At 36.9% G+C, this 11978-nt stretch overlaps 1 long non-coding RNA gene across 1 annotated transcript in view; it reads left to right on the top strand.

Annotated features, from left to right (window-relative positions):
- LOC136851475 (uncharacterized) overlaps positions 1–11619 on the top strand; it is a 277737-nt gene extending 266118 nt beyond the window's left edge. Inside the window, exon 4 of the long non-coding RNA XR_010856889.1 lies at positions 11422–11619. This is a non-coding gene — a long non-coding RNA (uncharacterized lncRNA). The remainder of the gene's footprint in view (positions 1–11421) is intronic.
- The last annotated feature ends 359 nt before the right edge of the window (positions 11620–11978 follow it).

Here is an 11978-nt window from a genome sequence, read left to right as displayed (position 1 = left end):
TATATATATATATATATATATATATATATATATATATATATGTATGTATATATATGTGTGCATTTGTTGACACTGTTCCACCTCCACCACGTCACGTATAAACAAAAATCCAGACTTTCTCCTACCCTTTTTCTGAAATTTCTGAAATTCGCAAGCTTTTTTTTTCTTCACTTTGTAAATTAAATTTCCTATGCCTTCACTTCAGTCTAAAACCTATTAAAAAATACATCATTATTCCATCAAAATCAAGTTAGGATTTTGACTGATCAGACCTGAGGAACAAAGTTATTACTGTTACACCATTACCTCACTGGTGTTTTGTAAACAAACTTTGCAAATCTAAACTCTATTCAACAGACCGTATATGTTTATTCCGAAGTTACGGAAGTTGCTGTTTTTGACTGGTCACATCTGGGATGCGAAGCGTAACTTCAACGCTTCTGCATCGAACAGACAGGGAAACGAAGGAAGTTCGTTTTGCGTCAGCCGTTGTTCGTTGCATTTTACTTTTCGTTTTACAACAATTATCAATGGTAGCACAACGAATTCGACTTGCTTTATCCATTAACGTTTGGTTCTTATTTTTAGTTTTCTGTAAAAGAAAACTTTTGTGCCGGCTTTGTCTGTCCGTCCGCACTTTTTCTGTCCGCCATCAGATCTTTAAAACTATTGAGGCTAGAGGGCTGCAAACTGGTATGTTGATCATCCACCCTCCAATCATCAAACATACCAAATTGCAGCCTTCTAGCCTCAGTAGTTTTAATTTTATTTAAGGTTAAATGTAGCCATAATCATGCTTCTGGCAACAATATAAGACAGGCCACCATCGGGCCGTGGTTAACGTTTCATGGGCCGTGGCTCATACAGCATTATACCGAGACCACCAAAAGATGGATCTGTTTTCGGTGGCCTTGATTATACACTGTACAGAAAACTCGATTGCGCCGAAGAAACTTCGGCTCATTTTACACTTGTTTAAAATTTTATTTGCCTTTTATGACAATAATCGATTGAAGTATATGAAACTCGTTTTGTTTTATCCTTTATCGAATAAAATACAAAATGAACATTTTCCTCTTTATGTTTTCCAAATCTTTCCGGTCTTTTCAGTAAATTCAGTTACTAACGTCCCCTCGCCCTCTTTTAAGCCCTTAGATAGGGTTAATGTCCCCTCTGTTATTCTCTTCTTATATTTTTCCCCGCTTTATTTTCCCATTACCCTTGACATCAACATTATTTCTAACTATCTTTCATCTCTCAGTGTTAATTTTGCTTTATCTTGCATCCTAACCCTTTCATTCTTGACGTCGTCCGAATCGTCTGGATCTGATCCTCGATTGTCTCCACCTCCCAGACCTCTACTGGATTTAATACGGGAACGGAATATTCCCAACTGACGTCACGGGAATGATGGACGAGGAGCTGTCTGGGCTGTAATGGTGTGTGCTTCAATATAGATCCATTTCGTCTCTTCCTTGACTCTTCCAAAATCAGTCGGTTAAATTCAGCTCAGTTTATAGCAATAGTTTAGGGATTTCAGTCACTCAGATTTTATATCTTAAGGAAGTTACGTGGTTTCCACATGTGACATTTTCGAGGATTTGAGGAAAGGTACCTGGTTGCCAAAATTGACATTTTCATGGTTTTAAGAAAAGTTACTTGGTTACCACATATGACATTTTCAAGGATTCGACCACACAGAAAATTTTCAAGGATTCTAGAAAGGTCACTTGGTTACCACATAGGAAATTTTCAAGAAACTGAAGAAAGTTACTTGCTTACCACATATGACATCTTCAAGGATTCAGAGAAAGTTACTTGGTTACCACATACGACCTATTTAAGGATCTGAACATTTTCAAGGTTTGAAGTTACTTGGTTACCACACATGACATTTTCAAGGATCTGAACACAGTTACCTGGTCACCACATATGACATTTTCAAGGATCTGAAGGAAGTTACTTGGTTACACATAAGACATTTTCAAGGATTTGAAGTTACTTGGTTACCACATATGGCATTTTCAAAGATCTGAAGAAAGTTACTTGTTTACCACATGGGACATTTTCAAGGATCTGAAGGAAGTTACCACATAAGACATTTTCACCTTGGTTACATATGACATTTTCAAAGATCTGAAGGAAGTTACCTGTTTACCACATATGACATTTTCGGTTATGAATGACAAGAGCACCTCCATGTCTTGTTTGGCCTGAAGACAAATTCAAAATGGGGCAAAAGGAAAAGTGATGAGCATAACATTACCAGTAGAATTTTCTCCCTAACTCTTGCATCACTAAGGATTTGAAACAAAAACTGTGACAGTTCCTCAACCATTCTATGCTAAAAAAACTACTAATTATCTTTTCCTTAATATTCTGTAGTCTTTTATTACTTGAGGTCATAATTAACCAAACGTAGCCTAGATTACTCTGGTACAAATTTTTCCGAAGCCATTTAATTCAACTTCTTTCGGTCCAGTTGGAAGAAGCTAAGAAAAAGAAGTTTTCCCGGAAAGACACAGAATCAAGTTCCCATTTCGTGGGAAGAAGAAGCAGAAGATCAACAAAACAAAAGACTTTCGCGATGCGCTTCTTTTCGCTCGCAACAGAGAATTTATATTAGAAGCTAATGGCTGATGGTGCCTGTAAGAGTGATTTCGGTATCTGGTAAATCTTGAATTTTATATATATATATATATATATATATATATATATATATATATATATATATATATATATATGTTTGTGTGTGTGTGTATGTATGTGTGTGTATATAAAACGAATATATATTTGGAGAAAAGTAAGAAATTAACATAAGGAAGAAATCTGTCTCATTATTACACACAGATTGTCTTTTCAAATTGTTTAAATTCTGCAATCATATTTCTTCGATATCTTATTGAAAATAACTGACCGTCATAATCTCATAATCTATTTTCTCTCTCTCTCTCTCTCTCTCTCTCTCTCTCTCTCTCTCTCTCTCAAAAGTTCTTAAATATGGCTCTTACAATTGTCCCCAATCTCAAGAATTTTCTAATTTTTTTTTCTCTTTCTCTCTCTCTCTCAAAAGTTCTTAAATATGGCTCTTACAATTGTCCCCAATCCTCAAGAATTTTCACTAATTTTTTTTTTATTTCCTTTCATATTTTATTTTCCTCTCTGTTATTCAGTCATCTCTCTTCCCCCTCCTTGATTAACTCTCTCTCTCTCTCTGACCCTTCTTCTCTTCATTAAAATTGCAAGCATCGTCATCATTCCTTTTCTTTGCTGCTTTACGTTTTTCCAATATCATTGTCTCCCCTCTAAACCCTTCCTGTGATTATGTTTGTGTGTTCGTCTGTACCGTGCGTTACGATGTTGTTGTTTCTCTCTCTCTCTCTCTCTCTCTCTCTCTCTCTCTCTCTCTCTCTCTCTCTCTCTCTCTCTTTCACTTTCTCCTCTCTTATCTCTCTCTCTCTCCTCTTTCCACTTCCTCTCTATCCACCTTTTCACTTCTCTCTCTCTCTCTCTCTCTCTTTTTCACTTCCTCTTATTCTCTCTCTCCCTTTTCCACTTTCTCTCTATCCACCTTTTCACTTCCTCTCTCTCTCTCTCTCTCTCTCTCTCTCTCTCTCTCTCTCTCTCTCTCTCTCTCTCTCTCTCTCTCTCTCTCTCTTTGTTTGTCACTCTCTCTATCTCTCTCTCTCTCTCTCTCTCTCTCTCTCTCTCTCTCTCTCTCTCTGTATATGTATATCAACATCAACAAAATCCCCTCCGACATGGCTCTTCCCTGTCTAAAAATCTCCAAAACTCCGCCGCTCCAGCAGAAAAATCCTCGAGGACATCTCCGTCAAAGAAACGTCAACAGATCTGTGACGTCGCTGCTGCTGCTTCTGTTGTCCCGTTGAATAATTTATGGCATTTCTATTTATAAGAAAAAAAAAACGTCAAACGTTTTATGATGAACGTTTTTTCAGGGGAGTGGGGAAACTTACGTTGTTATCTCTGCCCTTCCTGGAAGGTATTGTCCGGTAGAATCAAGTTAGTAGCTATGTAGAGGTAAATTGTTAATCTCTTTGACCATGTTCTTTTAGTTTTCTGTAGAAGAAAACTGTTGTGCCGGCTTTGTCTGTCCGTCGGCACTTTTTTCTGTCTGCACTTTTTTCTGTCCGTACTTTTTCCTGTCTGCACCGTTTTCTGTCCGCCCTCAGATCTTGAAAACTACTGAGGCTAGAGGGCTGCAAATTGGTGTGTTGATCATCCACTCTCCAATCATCAAACTTACCAAATTGCAGTCCTCTAGCCTCAGTGGTTGTAATTTTATTTAAGGTTAAAGTTAACCATGATCGTGCGTTTGGCAACGATCAAGGCCAGGCCACCACTGGGCCATGGTGAAAGTTTCATGAGCCGCGCCTCACATAGCAATATACCGAGACCACCGAAAGATAGATCTATTTTCCGTGGCCTTGATTATACGCTGTAGCGGCTGTACAGGAAACTCGATTGTGCCGAAGAAACTTCGGCTTACCTTTTACTTGTTTAATTTCAGTGAGAGTCCTCGTCTTCTTTAACTATGGAGTAAAGATACGTATTACTTTTGTCATTTAATCTTACGATACTTGAATAGTTAGCCGAAGTATAGCCTTGAATTTTACCTTATGTGAGACTAGATGTATTTTATATTTTTTAATTTACATTATTTGTCTGTCTTTATATATATATATATATATATATATATATATATATATATATATATATATATATATATATATAGAGAGAGAGAGAGAGAGAGAGAGAGAGAGAGAGAGAGAGAGAGAGAGAGAGAGAGAGAGAGAAAGCCTATTTTGAAATATAAAACGTGCATATGCTCTATGTTAGTGTGTACTGTACACACACACAAAAAAACATACAAACACACACACACTACATGTATGTATGTATATATGTGTGTGTGTATGTATGTTTCGTGTGTGTACACACAAACACACTCACACACACGGAAAAAGTCCAGCTGGACATGCCCTTTTTGTAATACACATGCAGCACCTAATATTCCCAGCCATTTTGATGTCACCTTCTTGCCCCGAACGTTCCTTTCACAAGTCGGGAGTTGGAGACGTTTAAGCTCCCTGATAAAAGGGAAAGTTTTCCGAACTTTTTTTTCCCTCTCTTCTCTCTTTTATCTCTTTTTTTCCCCCCCTTCGAGAAGAGGTGTTCTGTGTCCAAGGCGGAATTAGAAAATCCTTATCTTGTCATTGGTCCGCTTCGGATTTCAGCGTGTCGTTGATACTTCCGCCTTAGAGAAAAGACTTTAAATTCGGAAGTTCAGAGAGATAAGTATGTATGCATATATACATATACATATACATGTACAAACTCACACACATGAATGACTGTATGTAATACAGTGCATTGCGTTACTACCCTAACATTATTCCCCTTAAATTTTAATACATTTTTATCTGTTTATTAATTTATTCATTTATTTTTTTATTTTTTTAATTATAAATATCTCTTCTTTCTGTATTTTCCATTACCTCTTCATACTTCTTCATAGTTCTTCCTAATGAACACCATATTCTTTGGAAGCTTGAATTTCGAGTCAGTGACCCCTTTGGTGGGCTTGTTCCATATGATTAGGTTTCATCTTCTGAAAAATAATAATAATAATGTATATTTAACTGTAACAACCACAGTGCCCTCTTAACTTCTCGATTTATTCGCACCTTTTGGATTCGCTTGTCACTAGAAACCTTAAATTCCAAATGAAGAACCAACTTCTTCATTTGAATCTTAGGCTTTGTAGTGACAAGAGTATGTAAAGAAAAGTATGAAGAAACTGAGTAGTTAAGAGAGAACTGTGGCTGTTACAGATACATTGGTATTTGCTAAAATAAGTATCCAGTAGATTCTATGTATATGTATATGGTGGGTTTTGCAACATCATCCCTACAATGTAAGCTGAAAGCCGGAAGTGTAGAAGCCTCTAAAGTCGCCTTGTCTTAGTGGGAAAAAAAGATATATTTTAAAAAATACTTTAATGCTTAAGATAGTGGGAATGCGGTATTTCCTTTTTTGAATTACCCAGTTCCATTTTGCCTACATCCTTCCATTCTCAAAATGGATAAGAAAATATAAAGACGAACTATTTTCCTTTATTTCTCATTCATTATTGCTTTAACCTCTTCGAGTCCAATTTCCGTCCCGTGATCATAATCCCTCTGGATCTCTTCTTGAGGAAAAATTTTGATTATGAATATTATTTTTTAAATATTTCCCCCCTTGGCATCATGCTACGTATCGGTAATCTCCACTCGCCCTCTTTTTAATCATTTAAACAAGGCTCAAGCAAGAAATTCCCCTTCATTTTTCACCCTCGTTCTTCATACTGGCGTTTTTGTCGGAGGACCTTTGTTCAACATCTGGTTCTCTTTCCCTCGAACTGTTCTTTATCTTTATTTTTGTTTTTGTGTTTTCTTCTACTTTAATTTAAAATCATTATTGGCATTTAAATTTCTCACTCTGTCTACCTGCCTGTGCGTCAGTTTTTCTTAATGGTTAGATATATGAGCTTCATGATCTCTCTCTCTCTCTCTCTCTCTCTCTCTCTCTCTCTCTCTCTCTCTCTCTCTCTCTCTCTCTCTCTCTCTCTCTCTGAATTTCAGTCACACGGGTCTTCAATCATCCGGAGCGATAGGGAGAGGTCAAAGAAGATTGAAGACCTATCTCTGCTGAACCAGTGATAATATCTCTAGCCCAAATTGGACTGGAATTTAGAAGAGAATGAATTTCAAGGTCTCGTGATGTAATTGCTTTCGACTGGACGTTTGTTATCAAAAGATAGTTTGTATTCAGAAAGAATGCTTTTCGATTTGCTTTTAAGTATGTTCCACAAAATTTTGAAGTCTGTCTAGAAACAGCTTATAGGGCAAGTGAGTCATTATTGATCTTGGAGTGACTGAGTGCTAAATAATTATTTACTCTTTCAGGGCAAGCTTTTTCTCTATGTAATTTTCTATACCTGTGGATTTTAGTTTTCTGTTAAAAAAAAAAAAAGCTATTGTGCCTGTTTGTATGTCAGTCCGCATTTTATTCTGTCCTCACTTTTTCTGTCCGCCCTCAGATCTTAAAAACTACAAAGGCTAGAGGGCTGCAATTTGGTATGTTTGATGATTGGAGGGTGGATGATCAACACACCAATTTGCAGCCCTCTAGCCTTAATAGTTTTTAAGATCTGTGGGCGGACAGAAAAAGTGTGGAGAGAAAAAAAGTGCGGACGGACAGACAAAGCCGGCACGATAATTTTCTTTTACAGAAAACTAAAAGGTAACAGTTATCGATCAATCTATTGATGCTTCAAAGTTCATTGAAATCATCATGAAGATTTATGAGTTTAATATGTATTATTTTAAAAATAGATTTGGAATGAAACCCCTCATTTTACCAAGCCATATTGGAGGTCAGAATATATGAACAATGTTACTTCAGGATGGCCAATTTAGCTCCCATTTTAGATAGCTTCAAAATCACTCGCTACAAATATATTTGAAATTCATCAGTTCGTCTGAAATTGTGCTCTGTTAGTTCGTCTGAAACTGGGTCTTTAATCAGTTCGTCTGAAATTGTGTCTTAAATCAGTTCTTCTGAAATTGTCTTCTATTAGTTCCTTTAAAACTGGCTTTAATCAATTCTTCTGAAACCGTCTTTAATCAGTTCGTCTGAAACTGTCTTTAATCAGGTCGTCTGAAATTGTCTTTAATCAGTTCGTTTGAAACCGCCTTTAATCAGTTCCTCTGAAACTCTTTGATCAGTTCGTCTGAAAATGTTTCTTGAATCAGTTCGTCTGAAAATGTCTCTGTAATTGTCTCTTCAATCAGTCCGTATGAAAATGTCTTTAATCAGTTCGTCTGAAAATGTCTTTGAATCAGTTCGTCTGAAACTGCGTCTTTAATCAGTCCGTCTGAAATTGTCTCTCTAATCAGTTCGTCAGAAAATGTGTCTTGAAGCAGTCCGTCTGAAACTGTCTCTGTAATTGTCTCTTTAATCAGTTCGTCTGAAACTGTCTTTAATCAGTTCGTCTGAAAATGTGTCCAGAATCAGGTCGGCTGAAACTTTCTTTAATCAGTTCATCTGAAAATGTTTCTTGAATCAGTCCGTCTGAAACTGTCTGTGTAATTGTCGCCTTGATCAGTCCGTCTGAAAATGTGCCTTGAATCAGCGAGTTTGAAAGCGTCTTTAATCAGTTCGTCTGAAAATGTTACTTTAATCAGTCCATCTGAAAATGTCTTTAATCACTTCGTCTGAAAATGTGTCTTGAATCAGTTGTGCGAAACTGCGCCTTTAATCAGTTCGTCTGGAAGCGGAAATCGTCGACCGATCTCGCTGCCGAAAGCCTGAGGAGGAGGAGGTCAGTAGCACTTCCAGAATTCCCAACTGCCTCTCATAACCAACTTCCCCCATTAATCTTGAAGAAGAAGAATGGCTCCCCCCAAACTCTTAAGGCTCTCGTCTAATTGCAGGTCGTGATATGGATGTCCTGACTTCAGCAGATGAAGAGGAGTAACTTCCTGGTTCCCATGTTTTTTTTTTTTTTTCTAGTTTAATATTTATGTGGTAGGATTATGAAAAAATCAGAAGAAAACGAATATAGAAAAATATGAGAATAATACATATTCTAATAAAGGAGATTAGACAAAAATTTATAACTGAAACTTGATAATCTGTTGGAAATATTTAATTGGAATACTATAACGTTCATGAAAAAACAAATTTGACCTCTACACAATTGTGGCTTAGTTGCATCCAGTGAACTGAGATACAGGTCAATTGGTATCAGGATGGGATAGAACAAAACCAGTCTGCTTTTGACTGAAATATGAGTACTTATTTAGATTAAACGCACAATAAATGTTACCAAGTAGAGTAAAAGTCAACAAAAAGAAATGTGAATGAAAATAAGAATAAATTTATTACACAACCTCATGAGGACATGAGGAACATTAATTATGTTTATGTGATGACGCAAAAAGTAAAAGGTATCTTTTTAGTTCTCTGTAAAATAAAACTATTGTGCCGGCTTTGTCTGTCCGTCCGCACTTTATTCTGTCCGCAATTTTTTCTGTCCGCCTCAGATCTTAAAACTTTTTAGGCTAGAGGGCTGCAAATTGATTTGTTGACCATCCACCCTCCAATCATTAAACATATGAAATTGCAGCCCTCCAGCCTCAGTAGTTTTTATTTTATTTAAGGTTAAAGTTAGCCATGCTCGTGCTTCTGGCAACGATATAGGCCAGGCCACCACCGGGCCGTGGTTAAAGTTTCATGGGCTGCGGCTCATACAGCATTATACCGAGACCACCGAAAGATGGATCTGTTTTCGGTGGCCTTGATTATACGCTGTACAGAAAACTCGATTGCGCCGAAGAGACTTTGGCGCATTTTTTACTAGCTTTTATATAATTTCAAATTTCATGAAAGCTCGTTGAGAAAATAAAAGAAAGAAAGAATTTCATTAAAAGGCAACGGTCGCGATTCTTGTCGTACATTAAGTGCTTGCTGACACCGAGTTTGAAAAATTGCCTCATTAGTGCTCTTGAAATGCTTGTGTGTGGCGCTCCACTCAGTGATCATTTCATTTTGTGGAAAATGTTAAGGAACAAAGGTCTCATATATATATATATATATATATATATATATATATATATATACACAGTATATATATATATATATATGTGTATATATGTGTGTGTGTATATATGTGTATATATATATATTATATATATATATATATATATATATATATATATATATATATGTATAGTTATATGTGTATATATATATATGTATATATGGATATATATGTGTGTTTGTGTGTGTATGCGTGTACGTATATATAGCCATTATAGGTTCGATATTTATTCTATATATCTCCATTGATTACGGTATTTCAGTGTCCCAGTATATAATATGTAGTGTATTTTTAACAGCAACGCCCCGTGTTTATAAACTCATCAAAGAAAGTCGAAATCTTCCACTACTCTCGTTTTCAACGTAAAGAATATACCACCACATAGCCTTCCCATAAGCACTTCCTGTAAACAGTTCATATAAACAGTTTCTATAAACAGTTTTCCGCGCTAGCATTTCCACGCTACCACATGACTATGCCTTCATCGTCAATGATGGTCTATCTCAAGGCTCTGCCCAATTGGGTGGAGTTGCCTCCCACCTGGGGTAACTACGTAGGCGATGACGTATCTTAGAGGTACCTGCTCATTGCGGCAGTTCGCCCGCTGACGTAATGAGGAGGTAGATAAAGCTCCGCCTACAAGGGGGACTTTGGGGGGGAAGTGGGCAGACTGTCTCTTTCCCTTGGCCTTGGTCTATCTATTACTCTCGATGAATTGCTGGCTTATTTGAAGCTGGGGGCCATTTCGGATATTAGTGGCCTGACTTCACACGTTCGTTATGTTCATACGTGGGGGCTGATGATGGAACGAATAAGAAAATTTATTAGTTATTAGGTAATGTCTTCTCATTGGTTGGAAATTATGTTTTTTAGTTTCTTAGTACGTTACGTCACTTATGTGACAGCTAACTCCCATGACCTATGACCTTGCAACCTAATTGCAACTGAGTTATTTGAAATGCCTGCCATTTCCGCTTCTTGTAGTAATCTTTAGTCTTTCTTTCTGTCGTTTCCGATTGCTTTGCTCATTTGTAGTCTTTCTCTCCTTCTTATTATACCTTTAAGTCTTTGTAGAATACTACTTTGGTAGAGCACAAACGTTCTTTGGTCATTATTTCATTTTTACGTTGGGTTGGTTTTGCCAAAAGTCTCCTCAAGAAAATTGAAAAATAAATTTCTCTCTTTCCAATTAAAAGAAAGAAAGGGGGAGAAAGTTTTGAAGAAAGACACTGTAGATCAAACTTTTTTTTCTAATTCGCGACGAAGGAAGTGAAAGAAAAAATAAAACGTTTGAAGTGTTAAGTTCTTGAAGTTTCTTTCTCCCCATTTTACACGAGAGAATTCAACTGCTGGTGATACAGATTATATTTGCAACTTTGTGGTTTCGTAGATTGGGGAGACTTTAACATTTAAAAGTTTACGTACTCGATGAAGAACTGTTATTTTATTCAATTTACCGATAAGAAAATTTTACCACCTCGCTCCTTTTCTCAAAACTAAATCTCTCTCTCTCTCTCTCTCTCTCTCTCTCTCTCTCTCTCTCTCTCTCTGGAAGGAAGTCTCATTTATTATCATATTTACAATATTTCGTAATTATTGAGGGGGCTTTTGCTTCCTTGAAATGGGCAGAAAGAAGTTATATAAGCTTGCTTAGATTAACAAGGCGTTACGCTTGTGTGGATTTATGCATACATAAATAATCAAGTATAACTATTATAAATAAACAAGTAAAACCATCTTTTTTTTTTCAGATGAACAACAACGAGAGAGGAACACCAGTGAGGGATAAACAACCTCGAACAATCCCCTTCCTATTCCATGAGTCATAAGAAGTGAGTCATAAGGGATGAGTCTGAAGAAATGACGCACGAGAAATGACGCAGCGATTATAGAGCAACCCTGGATGAAAATGAGCTTCCCCGGAGTTGACTGAAAGAATTGCTCTGAAGCATAGGTAAGATACAAATTCTATTTGTTTGAGTCAAGTGATAACGAGATATTGCAAGAAATGATTATGGATTTCATTATGTTTTTTTTTTTTTTTGTGGGGAGGATGGGGAGGGGGAGGGTATGAACGTTATTGGTGGCATTGGGTAGGGGTATGGGAAGGAGCATTGATGCTTTATCTGCCATTGATTCATTGTCATTTACTCCGGGGGTGGGGGTGAGGCCTATCAGATGTTGCTGGAGGCACAAACGTTTTCGTGTGTTTGTTTTTTATCATTTATTCCTGTTTTAGTTTTCTGTAAAAGAAAACTATTGTGCCGGCTTTCTCTGTCGGTCCGCACTTTTTCTGTCCGCCCTCAGA

The sequence above is a fragment of the Macrobrachium rosenbergii genome, chromosome 23 (genome assembly GCF_040412425.1).
Source record: "Macrobrachium rosenbergii isolate ZJJX-2024 chromosome 23, ASM4041242v1, whole genome shotgun sequence".
NCBI lineage: Eukaryota > Metazoa > Arthropoda > Malacostraca > Decapoda > Palaemonidae > Macrobrachium > Macrobrachium rosenbergii.
The sequence above is the reverse complement of the archived record's forward strand: the minus strand, read 5'-3'. Positions and strand labels throughout refer to the sequence as shown.